Genomic DNA, 22606 nt, shown 5'->3' on the forward strand with positions numbered 1-22606 from the left:
TTTGTAGGCTAATTATTATAGGTTTGTTAAGGTGTTTCCATAAGAACAGATATTTCTCAGTAAGTATGTGACACACTTAGCATAAGGAAAATAGAATAATTTTAAGTTATTTTAGTAATTATAGTTACTTTTGCTGAGACACCAGGAGATGCCGGACTAGAGCAGCGCAGATACTGAAGGACTCGTCCCATCCTGGCCACAAACTGTTCCAACTTCTGCAATCCGGTAGAAGGTTCCGCATCATCCGGGCAAGGACAGAGAGATTCAAGAGGAGCACCTGTCCCCAAGCCATCCGGGCCCTAAACACCCAATTCCTTTAATTTTAAATATGTTTATATTGTCTATTCTGTAACATAGTCAGATTGTCTATTCTTATTAAATTCACTTAATGTACAGAATTCACCTGCTTGCTGCATACATTTGGTCACATCAAGTGCAGCTGAGATGATTTTGAAGTGAAGCTGATTATGCTTAGATTTATTCACTGAATACCCTTCATACTGTTTAGTATAAACACAACATAAACAGTGTGCTGTCAGTGTAGATGATGGAAGTCAGCCAGGACAACTCATAAAACACCTGCTTACATCTTGTTAAATTCAGGTGTGTAAATCCACAAAGAGCAGTAAACCTCAAAGCACCAGCAGCCCAGATCAGCTGATCACAGCCTGTATACAAAGAAAATCTACTGGAGCTCTGAATAGGAATTGCAATTCTTTTTCCATTGTTGAGCCACTACGACCGATTTTCCCCCACCTGCTGAATCCCACTTTAACCCGTTCATTACTCCTTTTCTGTTTAGAGGCAAAGTCGCTCTCTACAATGTAGAGATACTTTAAAATTGTCTTCTTTTTCTCTGCTCATGTTCTACCAAACTGATTCAAGCTGATTATATTTATGAGAATTAAAATTTAAGCAAGTAAAGTTAATTTTCTTATGTATTAATGTTACTTTAATAATACATTAATATAGAACAAGGTTCAATTAGCTTTGCACAAAAATAGCTGGTAGAAAAATCCTCCAAAGAGCTACTTTTACAGGAGTGGTTTTACCTCTAATATCTGTACTTCTGATTAAGTACAGAATGTCTTTCATTTTGCCATCTCACACTCTTTCATGTTTAAATCCATCTTTAATGGGACCACAGAGGAAATATTTGCTGGAGCACACCTCATGTCTCCCAGAATCCTTACTTTGTCAATGTGAATGTTAAACAATCAAATACTATGAAAATGGCCACAACTTGTATATTTAACACAGATATAAAGCTTCTCCCACAGGAGTAAGGCTGTGTACATCTTTGCTTTTGTAAATTAGATTTAAGTTCACCTCTTTGCAACAGTCAAAACTGGCACAAGGCAGACACTGAGAGGGGAAGCAGGTTCACAAGTTTTATTGCACAAGAGAGCCAAACCTTTGAGCTTTTGGCTCAAAGGTTTGAGCCAAAAGTTGACAGGTGAGGATCCACCAGTGAGTTTTTTCCCCACAGAGAATGATTGTTTTCTTTGGTAAACAAACAAACAAACAAACAAACAAACAAACAAACAAACAGTGGTGGTGCTGCAGTTGAAATGAAGTAATAACAGAAATTCAGTTTGAAATTATACTTGCATATGTACAAAAATATTTATTTATGTAAAAGGTGAATTGAAACTGGTAATAGCAGGTGGTTAGTTTGTAATATTACTCATTACTCCGACCTTATTTCACTGCTTTGTTAGTCAAGTTTGTGTCCCAGTGCCAGGTGGGTCACAATAATATTTCCAAATGTGTGGCACCTGCAGGTTGTTTTGCTTTCACTCTTGTGTCCAGTTCATCCTAAACCAGCTGGATGGGTTCAAGTCTGGAGACTGTGCTCGCTACTCCATGTTTTCAAGCTTACCATCCTGTTCTTTGCTCCTCAGGTAGTTTTGTCTTGCTGTAGGATGAAACCTGACCAACTAGGCACATACCAGAGGGTATTGGTGCTGCAGAATGCTGTGGTAGCCGTTTTGGTTCAGGGTGTCTCTCACTCTGTACAAGTCACCGACCCTGGATTCAGCAAAACAGCCCCAGACCATCACACTTCCTCCTCTATGTTTCACAGTTGATGCCACACACTGTGAAACCATCCTATCACCTATTTGACGGCATACAAAGATCCTGTATGATGAACTGGACTATAATCCCACCCCTACCTCGAAACCACCGATCCTTTCTACTACACTGTTTCACTGCCCTTATACATGTCCTGCACCACTCTCAATTACTCTCATGTTTTTTCCCTTTCCTGATTTTGTATTTGTTTTGTATGTTTGTCCACCTGTGAAAAAAGCAAGCATACAGCACCTGGAACACAATAATTCTTGTGAGTGTGAGAGAGAGAATGAGAGAGAGTGTCAACTGTGAGTGTGTGTTTGCCACAAAATGTACTTGAAAATGAGGCTGGGAAGCCGCAATAATGCCCCCCACGAGCAAGAGACAGACAGAGATGTAGTCAGGATAACCGAGCCATTTGCAGCTGCACAAGAGTACCGAAGGCCTGAAGCCACACATCTCGGCGATATCTGCGCACTCATCCCTCCAGGAGCAGGAGGGAGGTCCTTAAAGGGGCCCACATGAACAAGGGGTGGGAAGCCCTGAGACAATGGGCAGCCAACTCGGTGTAAGCCGAGATGAAGGTCAGCACCCCTGGAAGAGCCCCACCCCGACAGGAAAGAGGTCCAATTATGGACACACTGCACCCCAGTCTGAGATATGCTGCAATACATTTTGGGTACAAGGACTGTACTCAAAAAGGACTGAAAAGCAAAACTTTGAAAGAGCTTCAGAAAGCCTCGAGGAAAAGCAGTGATTGTTTAATCAAATGTAATAATACACATTGACCAAAATGTCCCAAAGTAAAGCGATCTCTCTGCTTTCTTATCAAACAGCTTGTGTCAAAGCTTTGCAGCCAACCTTTACTTTGCCGCCATCTTGTGGCAGCAGCTGGCTACTGTTATTTGCACATGCACATTGTGTTTTTCTGTTCAATCATATTTTAAAACAAACTCCTTGAACTGATTAGTGGATTGAAGTACTATATGAAATACACACCAGTACAAATACACACACCAGTGGATTCAAAAAAAGTGTTTTGTGAGTAAATAAATACTGCATGAATATAAAGAGTTATATTCATATATATTTTATATATATGTCATATATGTCTCTCACAGTTGAAGTGTACCTCTGGTGCAAATTACTGACCTCTGTCATCATTTTAAGTGGGGGAACTTGCACAATCGGTGGCTGACTAAATACTTTTTTGCCCCACTGTATTTCTTGGCCCAGTCTTGACGTTTCAGCTTGTGTGTCTTGTTCAGTGGTGGTCGTCTTTCAGCCTTTCTTACCTTGGCCATGTCTCTGAGTATTGCACACCTTGTGCTTTTGGGCACTCCAGTGATGTTGCAGCTCTGAAATATGGCCAAACTGGTGGCAAGTGGCATCTTGGCAGCTGCACGCTTGACTTTTCTCAGTTCATGGGCAGTTATTTTGCGCCTTGGTTTTTCCACACGCTTCTTGCGACCCTGTTGACTATTTTGAATGAAACGCTTGATTGTTCGATGATCACGCTTCAGAAGCTTTGCAATTTTGAGACTGCTGCATCCCTCTGCAAGATATCTCACTATTTTTGACTTTTCTGAGCCTGTCAAGTCCTTCTTTTGACCCATTTTGCCAAAGGAAAGGACGTTGCCTAATAATTATGCACACCTGATATAGGGTGTTGATGTCATTAGACCACACCCCTTCTCATTACAGAGATGCACATCACCTAATATGCTTAATTGGTAGTAGGCTTTCGAGCCTATACAGCTTGGAGTAAGACAACATGCATGAAGAGGATGATGTGGACAAAATACTCATTTGCCTAATAATTCTGCACTCCCTGTATATGGGGAAAATGCACTATTTACTTTATCTCTATAGACCATTTACAGTTTGTAAACAGTGGTGACAAAGGCAATGTAAGGGTCTGTAGTGGTCATTTCCAGAGGAGGATATGTGATGTGCATAATTTGTAAGCAACTAAGCGTTATAAAAGTCATTTCCAGAAGCTGTTGCTACTCCAAGTAGCCTAGGCAGTTTATATAGTAAATTTAGTACAGACTAATTAAGATGTTTAGCCCTGCCCCCCCTTTAACCAACTTCATACTGATCAGCTACCCCTTGCAAATGTGAGATATCAGCTCTCATGCTATCTTATAAAGCCAGGCGCTTGTTGAGAGGCAAACTGTTATGGAAATCTTGCTGTGAACTCTCAAACCAGGCGTTTTCACTGTAAAAAGTGGAAAACAACAAACAAACAAGGGCCACTGCAAATTCAGTGTTAATAACATAGTAAAGTATACACTGTTTTTCTCTGATTCTCTGTCTTTAAAGGTAATGTATTGACATAATTTCGTCACCATTACAGGGCGGGGCCCATGGCTCAAAAACTGCAACAGTTTCATACAGGTGTTTTCAGAGAGATAGTATACATTACCTTGTAAGCGCCCCTCTTCTTTTTTATTTTTCTCTTTCTGTGGTCTTAGGAGGACTTCCACCTTTGCACTCACTGCAGCCTCAACAGTGACATGTGTGTTTCCTGTCTGAGCTAAATGTGTCAGCAACAGATATGGTGTACACTAATAGTGAACTAACGAATAGTTAGTGAACAAAAGTGTAGTTCAGTGACCTGTTATACAATAAGTCCTTTTAGTGTCAATGATGCATGAAACTAATAGCTAACAATAACATCAAATACTTGCAAAACACTTCATGTGATCACAAAATGCAAACACCAGTTAATCGTCCTTCCTTTTATAGTGTAAAAACCCCGGCATGGGTCAGTTACTGACACTTTAGAGTTAAGTAAAGCACTAAGTGAACTAAGACTAAACACTTCACACCAGTGGATTCAAAAAAAGTGTTTTGTGAGTAAATAAATACTGCATGAATATAAAGAGTTACACTCAACAAAAATATAAATGCAACACCTTTGTTACTGCTCCCATTCCCCATGGGATGGACGTAGAGACCTAAAATTCATTCCAGATACACAATATAACCATCCCTCCCAAACAGTGGTCACAAATCAGTCCAAATGTGTGGTAGTGGGCACATCTGCTATACTGAGATAATCCATCCCACCTCACAGGTGTGCCACATCAGGATGCTGATCTGACATCATGAGTAGTGCACAGGTGTACCTCAGACTGCCCACAACAAAAGGCCACCCTGGAATGTGCAGTTTTTTGCGCTATTGGGAGTCTGGGGACCCAGAACCGGTCAGTATCTGGTGTGACCACCGTTTGCCTCATGCAGTGCAACACATCGTCGCATGGAGTCTATCAGATTGTCAATTGTGGCCTGTGGAATGTTGGTCCACTCCACTTCAATGGCTGTGCGAGGTTGTTGGATATTCGTGGGAACTGGTACACGCTGTCGTATACGCCGGTCAAGCACATCCCGAACATGCTCAATGGGTGACATGTCCGGTGAGTATGCTGGCCATGCAAGAACTGGGACATTCTCAGCTGCCATCTGCCCTGAACAATGTGAACCATGATTCATCCGTGAAGCGCACACCTCTCCAACGTGCCAGACGCCATCGAATGTGAGCATTTGCCCACACAAGTCTGTTACGGCGACGAGCTGGAGTCAGGTCAAGACCCCGATGAGGACGACGGGCATGCAGTTGAGCGTCCCTGAGACGGTTTCTGACAGTTTGTGCAGAAATTGTTTGGTTGTGCAAACCAATTGTTCCAGCAGCTGTCTGGGTGGCTGGTCTCAGACGATCTTGGAGGTGAACCTGCTGGATGTGGAGGTCCTGGGCTGGTGTGGTTACACGAGGTCTGCGGTTGTGAGGCCGGTTGGATGTGCTGCCATATTCTCTGAAACGCCTGTGGAGACGGCTTATGGTTGAGAAATGAACATTCAATGCACGGGCGACAGATCTGGTTGACATTCCTGCTGTCAGCATGCCAATTGCACGCTCCCTCATTGCTTGTGGCATCTGTGGCATTTTGCTGTGAGACAAAACTGCACATTCCAGGGTGGCCTTTTGTTGTGGGCAGTCTGAGGTACACCTGTGCACTACTCATGATGTCAGATCAGCATCCTGATGTGGCACACCTGTGAGGTGGGATGGATTATCTCAATATAGCAGATGTGCCCACTACCACACATTTGGACTGATTTGTGACCACTGTTTGGGAGGGATGGTTATATTGTGTATCTGGAATGAATTTTAGGTCTCTACGTCCATCCCATGGGGAATGGGAGCAGTAACAAAGGTGTTGCGTTTATATTTTTGTTGAGTGTATATTCATATATATTTTGTACAGAGTCTTCCAGCCCATGCATGTAACGTTGCTGAACTGCAAAGCTCCTTCAGTGACAGACTGCTGCATCCTAAATGCCTGAAGGACTGTGTCCACAGGTCCGTCCTCCCTGCAGCTGTCAGAATTAAAATCAAAAGTAATCCTTACAAACATAGTGGTTTACATCAGCGCTGTAATTTGCACTAATCAACCAAACAACCACAACTGTTATAACTTGCACACTATTGTTCTCAATTTATATCTATCTATCTATCTATCTATCTATCTATCTATCTATCTATCTATCTATCTATCTATATATATATATATATATATATATATATATATATATATATATATATTAGGGGTGCAACGATACACAAAATTCACGGTTCGGTTCGGTTCGATACTTTGGTGTCACGGTTCGATATTTTTTCGATACAATGTTCATGCCTTTTTAATTTGTCATTTATTAAAATTATAAATATATATTTTAACTCAAAAGTACAGTTTTTAAATTTAACCCTAACCCTTGTGCGTGTTTTTTTATTTTGACAGCGAATGCGCACCTGCGGACCACTTATGTGCAGCCCTGGTTATTTAGCTCGTCATATTGCAGCCACAGAAATTCTTTTGTCCATGAAACCATAAAGCTGCACTTTCTTTTTGCCTTATAGTCTGATTTGTCATAACTTCTCCGTTTTGTGGTAAGCTTTTCTTTGGCTGTCATTTCTTCACCCTGACCTGTCTTATTTGGCTCAGCAGAACTAAAATATATATCCTGCTGCTTTTACACACGCACTCACATAAGCTCAGCGATTCTCTGCGCGATCAACCTCTCACATGTTTAAGCTTGCTGCGGGAGATTTCACTTGTCATGTTTGCATAGTAAGCTAACGATTAATAAGACGATGTCAGAGGAATTGGTGCACAAATTATCGTCACTCACCAATCAGTGCTGTCGCTCTCTATACACAGTTCGCACGATTGCAAAGTGAAAGCAAAAAAACAAGCGCAAATTCAAAGGCGATTTCAATATGTCACATATTGACAGTGGCTCACCGATGCCAATGACATAATTACCCAGCTACATTTCTGAAAGAATGCAAAAGCATTGACATATATTTTTCCTTCCTACAATAGCCCGACGGGCAGGGAAGAGATAGATTTTGGTAGCCTGACTGAAAAAAATCGCTAGCCCCGGGACGTCGGGCTAGCGATATTGCGAGCCCTGTATCTGATTGAGGAATCACTCATCTTTGGAAAAGAGAGTTTATTACAGAGAAATGTCTCTTTCCAAAATAAAAGCTATACTATCCGCTTCTTCTGGGCTATATTCTCAGCAGCATATTAATCCTGTCTAAATGACTCGGGTAACGTTTGTAGCATGCATGCTTGCTTGTTTTTGTCTGCTTCCACTTGTCTTTGCACTAGGATGATGTCGGCGTAAATGTGCAGTCATATTCGTTGTGTTCCCACTAGTGCTTTCAGGTTAATCTCGTTGAAATGACCTTAACGCCACAACACGGCAAATCTCCGTTAACGAGCTACCACCGATCGCCCCGTGCATGGGGCTAGACGGCCAACACGTTAACGAGCTAACTGCGCTAACACACTAGTTCCCACCCATGTAATTGAGCATTGCGTGGCACATCCAACATACTGTTTTACTTTAGTCCATGACGCGCTTACCTTCAGGGTCATACGTCACATGAAAACCAAAATAATTCCAAACGCCAGATCTGAATGAGGGTGGGGGAGGTCCATGTTGCAAGGAGAGCTTAACTTCTGTCTCGCTAGCTTGCCCTGCGCTCTTCCTTCTGACGATGCTGTCTGTGTTGAGCGCTCAGTGGATCTGCGCTCGACAGTGCAGCCTAGGCGGAGTAGTCGAACGCAGATTCACTGAGCGCTCAACACAGACAGCATCGTCAGAAGGAAAGTTGATAAAATAAATTACAAATTTTGTATTGTTAGATACATATGCGTACCGAACCGAAAGCACTGTATCGAACGGTTCAATATCGATACGAATATCGTTGCACCCCTAATATATATATATATGAAGACCTGTACTTTAATCTTAATAACTGTACAGCACTCTGTTTTTATAACTATTGTCCATGATGTAAGTGTTTCCTTCAAACATGTTTCAGTGCTTTTTGTATATGTGCTTTTCTTCTGCTGCTGTTACAACCAATTTCCCCTTTGTGGGACAAGTAAAGGATTATTCTATTCTATTCATATATATTTATATAGAGAAATAGCATAGTTTCATTTACCGGGGTGTCAGACTTCTTTTTTTTCCTTCTTCTCTACACTTAAGACAAGAAACTAATTTTTAATTTTTCTGCCTTATTTTCTACCTTATTTTTTTCAACATCAGATATCAGCTTGGTGAGTGAACTCAGTTTGCCTCAATTAAGTATGAGCATGTTCACCTAAAAGTGTTGGCAATGGCAACATCTGATTCACAGTTACATTGGTCAGTGCACCAAAAACTGAGTGGATGATTTTACATATGGACAGTGAACTATACAACTACAAAGCCATGAACGCTTCACACACATGAGTCAGGATGCAAGTAAAGCTGCTGCTGCAAACAAATCAGTGAGAGAGAAAAAACGGTACTCTAGTTTAGTGTTAAAAAATGCTCACAGACAGCTGCATGCTTGAGCTAAATAGGCTATAGTAGCTCTGTTTCCCTTCCTCTGATGTGTTCTCATGCAGTTCCTGCTCTGAAAATTAAAAATGTCCATGTCTCTGTGTAACTGCTTAGAAGTGATCATAGATTTAATTCAGCTTTGCCATTTTCCATCCAGTGACTTTTTTTTATCAATAAACAATACAATAAAATTATATATAAACATTACTGTGTGTGTTTTTCTTGAAAAATAATGCATGAAAAATATTTCATAAATTACTTTATCTGTATAGATATTTTATATTATATAGCTAGCAGACCCCATCAATGAAGAGCCCACTGGTGTCAAAACAACGTTGAGGTCATGCGTCTATTAATGAACGTCCAGGTGTATGAAAGCTAAGAGACCGAGGCTCGTTTCCATATGGACACCGGGAAACATCTATAAAACCGGTCAGTGTCTGCAGCTGTTTACGGTCTCTCCCCCTCACTTACCTCGCTGACTAGCCCCTGCCAGTCACTCTCACTTTTAGCACTTTTTGGAGAAAAATGAGCAAAACGCTTAAATAATATAAATTACAGGGAGTGCAGAATTATTAGGCAAGTTGTATTTTTGAGGAATAATTTTATTATTGAACAACAACCATGTTCTCAATGAACCCAAAAAACTCATTAATATCAAAGCTGAATGTTTTTGGAAGTAGTTTTTAGTTTGTTTTTAGTTTTAGCTATTTTAGGGGGATATCTGTGTGTGCAGGTGACTATTACTGTGCATAATTATTAGGCAACTTAACAAAAAACAAATATATACCCATTTCAATTATTTATTTATTTATTTATTTATTTATTTATTTATTTATTTATTTATTTTTTTTTAAATGACATCAGAAACAGCAGTATGCGACATTACGTGATGGCAGAGCTTCAGTTCATCCTTTGTCATTTTTTTTTTTTTTTTTTTTTTTTTTTTAATAAATAGGACAGGGGGAATGAATGAGAGAGAGAGGGGGAGAGAAAGAAAGAAAACCCAAGGGGAGAAGAGACGGTGAGAAGGGGGGGGAAGAGAGACAAAAAAAAAAAAAAACTCCTGGGTCACCTGTATGGAGAAAAAACAAACAAACAAACAAACAAACAAACAGAGGAGACAGCAAACAACAAAGAGCAACATAATAATAGAGAAAACAAAGCACCATCACAATAAACTAGCTAGTCATAGATATCAGTATTTACTAAGTAATAAACGATATTGTGCAGCACGCAAGATAGACAGCGCACAGTGTGCTTTGAGGCAGCAGCCAAGAAAGCTTTAGTCCGCGTCTGTGAATACCCATGTGTGCATACCTGTGTGGATCAGCATGCTTGCATTCCAAAGGTTTCTCCATGTAATGATCTGCTAGGGAGTGTGGGGGGGCCACAGCCCCATCCTCCAGGGTGTGAAGCGGGTATGGAGGAGATCAAAACTCCAGACATCCAGAGGCCCCCAGAACACAAGAGACCATGGAAGACCAACAGAGGGGCAGCCGCGCCACTGTTCCAGTAAGAGCTGAGGAGAGTCCCAGATGAGGGCTCACTCAGCAGCCGCGGAGCAGAAGCCAGGGGGGGTTGCAGTGACGCGCCCGTGAGCTCCGCCGGCCCCCAGCTGCGCCTGAGTGACCGAGCCCTAGGCCGAGAGGCCGGGGGCACCCCACCTCCAAAGGGGCCCGAGCGAGCCCCAGGCCCCAGGCCCCGACAAGCGGCCGCCAAGGAGTGAGCCGGTGTGTACCCGGACGCCCACCCCCAGACACAAAGAACCACCAACACACCGACACCTGAGGGAGTCCGCCACCGGCAGGGGAAGTGGTGGTGGGTGGAGATAGGCCTCCAAACCTTGGAGGGCCTGAGGTGTCCCCAGAGAGGTGGCGTCTGATACCCAACCTGACATATAGACACAGACATACAGGCACACACAGACACAAACATCCATTCCCACCCTCATGCTCTCATATGCACTCACTCCACACTCAACCAACGTGGAGACAGACATAAAGAGACGCTGTACACACAATCACACTCCCCAAGCGTACTCTACAAACCGGGTCTAGGTACCCTTGCCCCTGGAGGGGGGAATTGCACCCAGACCCAGGTGGTGTTACCCTTTTCCCTGCGGTGGGGAGAGGCAGACCACCCCGACTCCGCAGCAGCAGGGAGGCCCCACACCCCAGACCGCAGTCGGACGGCCAACTCCTCCTACTAGCCCCCCCGCTCCAGCAGGCCGCAGAGAATGGGGGTGGGAGAAGACTCCAATCCTCCCTCCACCCGCTCATTGTAGTGTTGATGCATATGTGTTCTAAGGTGCAATTAAAACCCAGGAGGGCATGGAGCTACCTGCCAAGGAGCAGCAGGTAAGCGCATGGTCCCTCCTGCTAGCCCTCAATGACTAAGTGTATTTAAAATTGAGAGGTGGGCAACGACGTCAGGGGTGAGGTATACACCCTGATGGTGATTTGGACTCCGTGATTGTGCCCACCCCCAAGATCCTATATGTATGTGTAATGAGAGTGTGAATAATGTGAATGTCTAAGTTGTGGGATAAAATTGAGGCAGAGGCAGCCAGAAGGGGACAGGGGGGGGGGGGGGTAGCCTCCTCTGCACCCTGGTGACATACCCCCACTCCAAGGCCCTGCATGTGTGGGTGGTTGTGGAGGAGCGGGAAGAGGGAGGCAGCTGGAGATGGGGAGGGAAGGAAGGGAGGGGCAGGTAACCCCTCCCTGGGGCCAGCTCCCCCGCTGACCCCAGTAGGCACTCCCACCCTCCGCGACCCGCCAGGGAAGGGGGGCCCAGGCCCATCAGACCGGGGCCCAGTGCAGTAGCGCCCCCCGGCTCCACAGAGCCCTGGACAGTCCACCCAACCCCACCACAGAGAAAACTGCACCCACCCCACCAACCACACATCTTCCAGACTACATAAGACGGTAAACGCCCAGGCTGAGATCTTCCTCCACCTCTCCTGTATCTCCCCCTCCTGCAGAGAGTTCCTGAGAGAAGAAAGCTCCTGCCAGATGTGACCATCCCCCCCACCAGTTGAAGAGCCCCCCAGGCGGCTCGATGCACCGGCGGCACCCTGCTCCAGGGCCGGGCCCCCATGCACCCACCCGCCCACAACCCCGGCAACACACCAACCAGGACCCGAGCCCCCGAGGCCCGGCCCGGGCCCCCGCCCAGAGACGGAGCACCCCCAGAACCTCACGCCCATCCCGGACCCACCCAGGGGCAGCCAGGTTGCCAGGTCAGTAACCCACGTCCGTCAGCACAGACCCTCCCCTAGCCCCGCTGCACGCAGCCGCGAGGAAACAGTCACCTGAGAGCCAACAGAGCCCTCAACCGGACGTGACCGCTACCCCGGGTTGAGCCCCCCAAGGAAGATGCCTCCGGGGAACCCCCCGACGCCCTAAGCCTGTCCCTACCCCCTCACCAATCACAACAGTGAAGGCGGGACCAAACTATGACCCCCCACCCCCACTAGGTGATGGAGCTGATAAAAGGGGCCCAGAGCAATTGATCTGATGTGGTGGCAGAGGCTGTGTCAAGACTAATGTAATCTAATAGATAATTTCTATATTGGTTAGAATTAAGATTATTTTTATTTTTCCAGTTCATGAGGACTGTTTTCTTGGCTATGCATAGGGCAGTGAAGATCATATGGGCTATATTCTTTTCTGAAGTGACATTATCTAAGCTGCCCAACAAACACACTAAGGGGGAAGTTGGAATGTTACATTTCAGACATTTTGATAAGTCTTCACATATCTCGCGCCAAAACTTTTGCACTGGTGGACAGAACCAAAGAGCGTGGATGTAATTGTCTGGTGTATTGTTTTGACAGTGTGAGCAGTTGTTGGAAGATGTAAAGCCCATCTTAAACATCCGATGACCTGTATAGTGCACTCTATGAAGTATTTTGTATTGTATTAATTGCAGACTGGGATTTTTAATTAATTTAAAAGTTTTTAAGCAAATCTGAGACCAGAAGTTTTGGTCTAGGTTGACTGATAAATCTGCTTCCCACTTTGCAGTAGGAAGGGATATTGATTCATCTAATTTAGAAAGTGTTCTGTATATTTTAGATAATAATTTGGGGGATTTAAGAGTAAGAAAATGTGCCGCACTTAGTGGTGTTTGTAATTCAACTTGACTGAGGTTAAATTTCTTTTTTACTATGGATTTAATTTGTTGATATTCTAAAAACCTTGTCTTGTTGATCCCATATTGTTCAACTAGTCTGTCAAATGGAATAAATTCTGTTCCCTCTAATATATGTTCTAAGTATTTAATTCCTTTACAACTCCATTCTGGGAAATTAATCATATTATTGTTTTGTAATATGTCAGGGTTATTCCAGATAGGTGTACGTTTGCATGGGATTAATGAAGACTCCGTTATTTTTAGAAACTCCCACCATGCTGTTAGAGAAAAGCTGATGTTGATACTTTTAAAGCATTCATGTCTTTTGATGTTTGAGCTAATAAATGGTAGGTCTGAAATCTCTAGATCCTTGCATAGTGCCTGTTCAACATCTAGCCAGGGCTCAACTAAGAAGGTATGTTTTAACCATTCTGAGATGAACTGAAGCCTGTTGGCTAAGAAGTATTGGTGAAAATTAGGCAGATCTAATCCTCCTCTATCCTTGGTTCTTTGTAGCGTTTTTAAGCTAATACGCGGGGGTTTATCTTTCCAAAGGAATTTGGAAATATATGAATCCAGAGATCTGAACCAATCTTGTGATGGTTTGTTAGGGATCATCAAAAATAAGTAATTTATTTTTGGCAAGATCATCATTTTTATAGTGGCGACCCTTCCCATGAGTGATATGGGTAAAGATTTCCATCTAGTCAGATCGCCTTCTACTTTCTTTAGAAGTGGGATGTGGTTTAGTTTAGTTAAGTCTGAAAGCTTAGGAGAGACATTAATACCTAAATATTTAATATTTCCGGATTGCAGTGGGGCAGAGGAAGAATTATGGAAGGAGCAGTTAATGGGGAGAACTGTAGATTTTGGCCAGTTAATTGAATAATCTGAAACTCTTGAAAACCAGTTTATTAAAGTAATTACCTCAGAGAGGTTGGTTTGTGTGTTTTGCAGAAAAAGCAACACATCATCCGCATAGAGACTGATTTTATGTTCTATGTTCTTACATTTTATGCCCTTAATTGTTGTAGCCTGTCTAAATGCTGCTGCTAGAGGTTCGATAAAAATTGCAAAAAGTGAGGGGGAGAGTGGGCATCCCTGTCTGGTGCCCCTCAGGAGATAGAAGCTGGAGGATGTCTGGTCATTTGTTCTGATACGAGCCGTTGGGGAATTGTATAATATTCTTATCCAGTTTATGAAAGAGTTTCCAAAACCAAATTTGTGTAAAGTTGCGAATAAAAATTTCCAATTAACTCTGTCAAATGCTTTTTCTGCATCTAGAGATAATATTATGGCTTCGATGTTTTTATCGTATGAGTAGTCTATTAAATTAAGTAATCTACGAGTGTTTGTTGAGGAGTGCCGACCCTTTATGAAACCAGTTTGGTCAGGATGAATTAAGAGGGGGGTCATTTTCTCTAATCTCTTTGAGAGAGCTTTGCAGATTATTTTAAGGTCTACATTTAAAAGAGAAATTGGACGATAGCTTGAGGGAAATAAAGGGTCTTTGCCTGGTTTTAGCAGGAGACTAATGTTGGCAGAATTCATATTTGGTGGTAGTCTGCCATTTTCCTCGATTTCCTGCAACATGCTGTGGAATACTGGTGCCAAAATTGTCCAGAATTCTTTGTAGAATTCTGCAGGGAAGCCGTCTGGACCTGGAGCCTTATTATTGGGCATACTTATCAGGGCTTCCTGGAGTTCACTTGGCGTCAGTGGCGAATCCAATTCCATTGCTTGACTGTCTAGTAATTTTGGAAGAGTTACGTTGTCAAGAAACAGATCAATTTCATTTTTAGATGGGTTTATTTGTGGTGAGTATAAAGTTTCATAGAAATCCCTAAAAATGTTGTTTATTCTTCCAGGATCATATATTGTGTTCCCCGATAAATCTTTAGCAGCACATATAGTTGTTTTTTCTTTATTTATTTTTAGCTGGTTAGCTAGAAATCGACCTGATTTGTTACTGTGTTCAAAATTCTGCAAGCGAAGTCTTTGTATAAGGAATTGTGTTTTTTTATTAATAATTTCATTTAATTCTAGTTTTGTTTTGCATATTTTGTTCAATGTTTCCTGATCTTGGTCGCACGCGTAGGCTTCTTCTAGTGATTTGATGTTTTTTTCTAATTCCTGAATATTTTTGTTTTCTTCTTTCTTTTTGTGTGATGAGAAAGAAATTATTTTACCTCTCATCACAGCTTTCCCTGCTTCCCATAGAACAGAAGCAGATATTCCGGGAGTGTCATTAAAGTCTAAATATGAAGTCCATTCCTTTTTAAAGTATTTAATAAAGTCTTCATCTTTAAGTAGTGATATATTAAATCTCCAGTTTTTACTTGGCGTAGTATTATTCTTGTGCATTAGTGTTAAAGATACAGGAGCATGATCGCTGACAGCTATAGGATGAATCTCAGTGTCTGAAATGTCACACAGCAGTGAGCTGCTGACCAAAAAATAATCCAGACGAGAGTAAGAGTGATGAACATGCGAGAAAAAAGTATATTCCTTACTGGTGGGGTGAAGAGAGCGCCATGCATCGCAAAGACCAAAGTCGTTCATATACTGTTTGATTATATTTGTGGACTGCCAATTACGCTGAGTTCCTGTTGTGTTGAGCCTATCCATTTCTTCATTTAGTCCAAGGTTGAGGTCACCGCCAAGAATGAGTGTGCAATCAAGGTGTTCAGAGAGTGCACTAAAAAAACCGTGGAAGAATGAGGGTTCATCAACATTTGGACCATATATACTAACAATACATAGTTTTTTGTTCAATATTGATAGTTTAATAATTAGAAATCTACCCTCTGGATCTATAACTGTATCGAGTACTGTAAAATTAACATTTTTATGTATTAAAATTGCTACTCCCCGTTGTCTAGAATTATAACCGGCTGCAAACGCGTTAGGAAACTCAGGTGTTTTAAGTTCGTTTAAACCTGTGACAGGTTTGTGAGTTTCTTGTAATAAAACAACATCTGCCTGTAGTTTTTTAAGCTGGTTAAATATTTTTAACCTCTTTCCTCTGGTGCCAGCTCCATTTACATTCCATGTGACAAACCTCAGCATGCCCTTAATTGTGCGTGTATGTTTAATGATGTATGCTGGGTGTTTCGTTTAGACAGGTGGAGAGAATATGGAAACATCCCTTGTTTGTAAATAGAAAGAGAAAAAGAAGTGTGGTGAGAGACTCCATAAGTCTGACTATGTGTGTGAATATTCACTAATATGAACAAGCGTGGCTTGCTTATGTGTCCTGCAAGTCTGTGCGTGCTGTGAGGCTGTTGTGAATGTGCTGCCGTTGAGCTGATGTGTTTGCGTGATCGTGTTGTGAAAATATGGAGAAATAGAGGGTGTTGTTTGTAGGTGAGTGGGGAAGTAGGTGATCACAGCAGTGAAAGACAAGAGAAAGAAAGAAACCACATGAACTGTGAGCGACAACAAAAAAAAGGAAACGAAACGGAAACATTCCAATTAAAGCAATGACGGAGGGTGACGGTATTATATCTGCTATGACATCCTACTGATATTACTAGGTTAAACACATTTTAAAGGAGAAAGTGTGAATGAATAAGAAAAGAGTGTAGCGGGTTCTTATCTGGAGTGCAGTCAGTATAACCACGGTGTGGTGCCGGGGTCGCGGTACAGCTGTCCGTCCACGTAGAGCCGGTCCACAGCGATGACAGCACGGGAGCCTTTCTGGATAAAGCTACGTCGAACTGGGAACAGGACCTTGCGTCGTTCCAGGATCTCTTTGGGGAACTGGTCGTTCACGCTGAAGTCCGTTCCTTTCAGCTCTCTGCCGCGACTCTTCACCTGTTCCTTTTGTTTGAATTGGCTGAATTTGGCCACAATAGGCCGTGGTCTCCCGGTCCGCGACCTCACGCCCCCCAAGCGATGTACTCTATCGAAGTCGATGTTCTTTACGGTGTCCTCCGGCAGCTTCAGGTGGATTTTAATGAAGCTTTTCACCGTTGCCTCTGCGTCCTCTCCGGCAGTTTCTGGAATACCAGAAAACACAAGATTATCTCTCATGCTACGGGCTTGTAAATCGATAACGGACTCTTTTATTTTTTTATTTTCAATGTTTAGCTGGGTCACGTTATCGGTGAGAGATTTAACCGACTCCCGTAGCGTGGCATTTTCAGCGGCAAGCGTTTCCACCTGCCGCTGGCTGAATTCCAGGGATTCTCTCAGAGATTTAAATTCCCGGTGTAAGATCTCCACCAGGGACAGCCTCGCATCGAAACTGGACAATCGCTTGTCGATGGACTCCAGGATTTCTGCGATGTCTTTGCCGGCAGGCGATGTTGTACCGGGGGAGTCTGCCTGGCGACTTCTCTTCGATGACGGCGTCTCGATTTTGGCCGGGGAAGATGCACTCTGGGCCTTATGCATTACTAAATCTTGAAAACAGCGGTCGATGTAATCTTGGAGAGCGTCTAAACTCTCCCCGTTGTCCTCCAGGGTGTTAGAGATGATAAAACAGATGTTGTTAGTTATATGACAATTGATTAGTATATTTGGAAAATATTTGGAAATACTGAAGCTTGGAAAACCTTTGTTAAACTCTATGCTACCATTTGCTTTTTCTCCGCCAAAATCTCCGGCGTCTGACGTCACCTACAACATCACTTCCGTCACTTACCTCTCCTTCCGTCACTTACCTTGGTGGACTCTGCAGGTGACTCTGTCAATTATTTATTTTTACCAGTGAAACCAATATAACATCTCCACATTCACAAATATACATTTCTGACATTCAAAAACAAAACAAAAACAAATCAGCGACCAGTATAGCCACCTTTCTTTGCAAGGACACTCAAAAGCCTGCCATCCATGGATTCTGTCAGTGTTTGGATCTGTTCACCATCAACATTGCGTGCAGCAGCAACCACAGCCTCCCAGACACTGTTCAGAGAGGTGTACTGTTTTCCCTCCTTGTAAATCTCACATTTGATGATGGACCACAGGTTCTCAATGGGGTTCAGATCAGGTGAACAAGGAGGCCATGTCATTAGTTTTTCTTCTTTTATACCCTTTCTTGCCAGCCACGCTGTGGAGTACTTGGACGCGTGTGATGGAGCATTGTCCTGCATGAAAATCATGTTTTTCTTGAAGGATGCAGACTTCTTCCTGTACCACTGCTTGAAGAAGGTGTCTTCCAGAAACTGGCAGTAGGACTGGGAGTTGAGCTTGACTCCATCCTCAACCCGAAAAGGCCCCACAAGCTCATCTTTGATGATACCAGCCCAAACCAGTACTCCACCTCCACCTTGCTGGCGTCTGAGTCGGACTGGAGCTCTCTGCCCTTTACCAATCCAGCCACGGGCCCATCCATCTGGCCCATCAAGACTCACTCTCATTTCATCAGTCCATAAAACCTTAGAAAAATCAGTCTTGAGATACAGTGGGGCAAAAAAGTATTTAGTCAGCCACCGATTGTGCAAGTTCCCCCACTTAAAATGATGACAGAGGTCAGTAATTTGCACCAGAGGTACACTTCAACTGTGAGAGACAGAATGTGAAAAAAAAAAATCCATGAATCCACATGGTAGGATTTGTAAAGAATTTATTCGTAAATCAGGGTGGAAAATAAGTATTTGGTCAATAACAAAAATACAACTCAATACTTTGTAACATAACCTTTGTTGGCAAAAACAGAGGTCAAACGTTTACTATAGGTCTTTACCAGGTTTGCACACACAGTAGCTGGTATTTTGGCCCATTCCTCCATGCAGATCTTCTCGAGAGCAGTGATGTTTTGGGGCTGTCGCCGAGCAACACGGACTTTCAACTCCCGCCACAGATTTTCTATGGGGTTGAGGTCTGGAGACTGGCTAGGCCACTCCAGGACTTTTAAATGCTTCTTACGGAGCCACTCCTTTGTTGCCCGGGCGGTGTGTTTTGGATCATTGTCATGTTGGAAGACCCAGCCTCGTTTCATCTTCAAAGTTCTCACTGATGGAAGGAGGTTTTGGCTCAAAATCTCACGATACATGGCCCCATTCATTCTGTCCTTAACACGGATCAGTCGTCCTGTCCCCTTGGCAGAAAAACAGCCCCATAGCATGATGTTTCCACCCCCATGCTTCACAGTAGGTATGGTGTTCTTGGGATGCAACTCAGTATTCTTCGTCCTCCAAACACGACGAGTTGAGTTTATACCAAAAAGTTCTACTTTGGTTTCATCTGACCACATGACATTCTCCCAATCCTCTGCTGTATCATCCATGTGCTCTCTGGCAAACTTCAGACGGGCCTGGACATGCACTGGCTTCAGCAGCGGAACACGTCTGGCACTGCGGGATTTGATTCCCTGCCGTTGTAGTGTGTTACTGATGGTGACCTTTGTTACTTTGGTCCCAGCTCTCTGCAGGTCATTCACCAGGTCCCCCCGTGTGGTTCTGGGATCTTTGCTCACCGTTCTCATGATCATTTTGACCCCACGGGATGAGATCTTGCATGGAGCCCCAGATCGAGGGAGATTATCAGTGGTCTTGTATGTCTTCCATTTTCTGATGATTGCTCCCACAGTTGATTTTTTCACACCAAGCTGCTTGCCTATTGTAGATTCACTCTTCCCAGTCTGGTGCAGGTCTACAATACTTTTCCTGGTGTCCTTCGAAAGTTCTTTGGTCTTGGCCATGGCGGAGTTTGGAGTCTGACTGTTTGCGGCTGTGGACAGGTGTCTTTTATACAGGTGATGAGTTCAAACAGGTGCCATTCATACAGGTAACGAGTGGGGGACAGAAAAGCTTCTTGCAGAAGACGTTACAGGTCTGTGAGAGCCAGAGATTTTCCTTGTTTGAGGTGACCAAATACTTATTTTCCACCCTAATTTACGAATAAAGTCTTTACAAATCCTACCATGTGAATTTATGGATTTTTTTTTTTACATTCTGTCTCTCACAGTTGAAGTGTACCTCTGGTGCAAATTACTGACCTCTGTCATCATTTTAAGTGGGGGAACTTGCACAATCGGTGGCTGACTAAATACTTTTTTGCCCCACTGTATTTCTTGGCCCAGTCTTGACGTTTCAGCTTGTGTGTCTTGTTCAGTGGTGGTCGTCTTTCAGCCTTTCTTACCTTGGCCATGTCTCTGAGTATTGCACACCTTGTGCTTTTGGGCACTCCAGTGATGTTGCAGCTCTGAAATATGACCAAACTGGTGGCAAGTGGCATCTTGGCAGCTGCACGCTTGACTTTTCTCAGTTCATGGGCAGTTATTTTGCGCCTTGGTTTTTCCACACGCTTCTTGCGACCCTGTTGACTATTTTGAATGAAACGCTTGATTGTTCGATGATCACGCTTCAGAAGCTTTGCAATTTTGAGACTGCTGCATCCCTCTGCAAGATATCTCACTATTTTTGACTTTTCTGAGCCTGTCAAGTCCTTCTTTTGACCCATTTTGCCAAAGGAAAGGACGTTGCCTAATAATTATGCACACCTGATATAGGGTGTTGATGTCATTAGACCACACCCCTTCTCATTACAGAGATGCACATCACCTAATATGCTTAATTGGTAGTAGGCTTTCGAGCCTATACAGCTTGGAGTAAGACAACATGCATGAAGAGGATGATGTGGACAAAATACTCATTTGCCTAATAATTCTGCACTCCCTGTATATGGGGAAAATGCACTATTTACTTTATCTCTATAGACCATTTACAGTTTGTAAACAGTGGTGACAAAGGCAATGTAAGGGTCTGTAGTGGTCATTTCCAGAGGAGGATATGTGATGTGCATAATTTGTAAGCAACTAAGCGTTATAAAAGTCATTTCCAGAAGCTGTTGCTACTCCAAGTAGCCTAGGCAGTTTATATAGTAAATTTAGTACAGACTAATTAAGATGTTTAGCCCTGCCCCCCCTTTAACCAACTTCATACTGATCAGCTACCCCTTGCAAATGTGAGATATCAGCTCTCATGCTATCTTATAAAGCCAGGCGCTTGTTGAGAGGCAAACTGTTATGGAAATCTTGCTGTGAACTCTCAAACCAGGCGTTTTCACTGTAAAAAGTGGAAAACAACAAACAAACAAGGGCCACTGCAAATTCAGTGTTAATAACATAGTAAAGTATACACTGTTTTTCTCTGATTCTCTGTCTTTAAAGGTAATGTATTGACATAATTTCGTCACCATTACAGGGCGGGGCCCATGGCTCAAAAACTGCAACAGTTTCATACAGGTGTTTTCAGAGAGATAGTATACATTACCTTGTAAGCGCCCCTCTTCTTTTTTATTTTTCTCTTTCTGTGGTCTTAGGAGGACTTCCACCTTTGCACTCACTGCAGCCTCAACAGTGACATGTGTGTTTCCTGTCTGAGCTAAATGTGTCAGCAACAGATATGGTGTACACTAATAGTGAACTAACGAATAGTTAGTGAACAAAAGTGTAGTTCAGTGACCTGTTATACAATAAGTCCTTTTAGTGTCAATGATGCATGAAACTAATAGCTAACAATAACATCAAATACTTGCAAAACACTTCATGTGATCACAAAATGCAAACACCAGTTAATCGTCCTTCCTTTTATAGTGTAAAAACCCCGGCATGGGTCAGTTACTGACACTTTAGAGTTAAGTAAAGCACTAAGTGAACTAAGACTAAACACTTCACACCAGTGGATTCAAAAAAAGTGTTTTGTGAGTAAATAAATACTGCATGAATATAAAGAGTTACACTCAACAAAAATATAAATGCAACACCTTTGTTACTGCTCCCATTCCCCATGGGATGGACGTAGAGACCTAAAATTCATTCCAGATACACAATATAACCATCCCTCCCAAACAGTGGTCACAAATCAGTCCAAATGTGTGGTAGTGGGCACATCTGCTATATTGAGATAATCCATCCCACCTCACAGGTGTGCCACATCAGGATGCTGATCTGACATCATGAGTAGTGCACAGGTGTACCTCAGACTGCCCACAACAAAAGGCCACCCTGGAATGTGCAGTTTTTTGCGCTATTGGGAGTCTGGGGACCCAGAACCGGTCAGTATCTGGTGTGACCACCATTTGCCTCATGCAGTGCAACACATCGTCGCATGGAGTCTATCAGATTGTCAATTGTGGCCTGTGGAATGTTGGTCCACTCCACTTCAATGGCTGTGCGAGGTTGTTGGATATTCGTGGGAACTGGTACACGCTGTCTTATACGCCGGTCAAGCACATCCCGAACATGCTCAATGGGTGACATGTCCGGTGAGTATGCTGGCCATGCAAGAACTGGGACATTCTCAGCTGCCATCTGCCCTGAACAATGTGAACCATGATTCATCCGTGAAGCGCACACCTCTCCAACGTGCCAGACGCCATCGAATGTGAGCATTTGCCCACACAAGTCTGTTACGGCGACGAGCTGGAGTCAGGTCAAGACCCCGATGAGGACGACGGGCATGCAGTTGAGCGTCCCTGAGACGGTTTCTGACAGTTTGTGCAGAAATTGTTTGGTTGTGCAAACCAATTG

Source organism: Aulonocara sp. 'chitande type north' Nkhata Bay, linkage group LG3 (assembly GCF_057382095.1).
Source record: "Aulonocara sp. 'chitande type north' Nkhata Bay isolate Kocher_YH1m ecotype deep benthic linkage group LG3, A_spYH_male_GT1.1, whole genome shotgun sequence".
Lineage (NCBI taxonomy): Eukaryota > Metazoa > Chordata > Actinopteri > Cichliformes > Cichlidae > Aulonocara > Aulonocara sp. 'chitande type north' Nkhata Bay.